Genomic DNA, 203 nt, shown 5'->3' on the forward strand with positions numbered 1-203 from the left:
TGTTCTTATAAAGTCTGCAGCAGCTTTTATAGTGGCTTGGGGCTGCTGCGCATGCAGCCAATGGCCTGCATTGGGGATGGTGTGCTGCGCTGCATGCGGGAAGTGTCGTTGTATAGACGGCTGCTGCAGCTTAAAGTCTAGCCAGGGAGAGGTTTCTCCTTTTATAAATAAAATGGGGTGTCTGTACACCTGACGTGCTGCTG

At 51.2% G+C, this 203-nt stretch overlaps 1 protein-coding gene across 1 annotated transcript in view; it reads right to left on the bottom strand.

Moving 5' to 3' along the window:
- EMH_0044160 (hydrolase, alpha/beta fold family domain-containing protein, putative) overlaps window positions 1-203 on the bottom strand; it is a gene marked incomplete at both ends in the record, with an annotated part of 2,624 nt that overhangs the window by 921 nt on the left and 1,500 nt on the right. The window lies entirely within an intron of this gene.

Source organism: Eimeria mitis, genomic scaffold (assembly GCF_000499745.2).
Source record: "Eimeria mitis Houghton genomic scaffold, Emh_scaff1825, whole genome shotgun sequence".
NCBI classification, from domain to species: Eukaryota; Apicomplexa; class Conoidasida; order Eucoccidiorida; family Eimeriidae; genus Eimeria; species Eimeria mitis.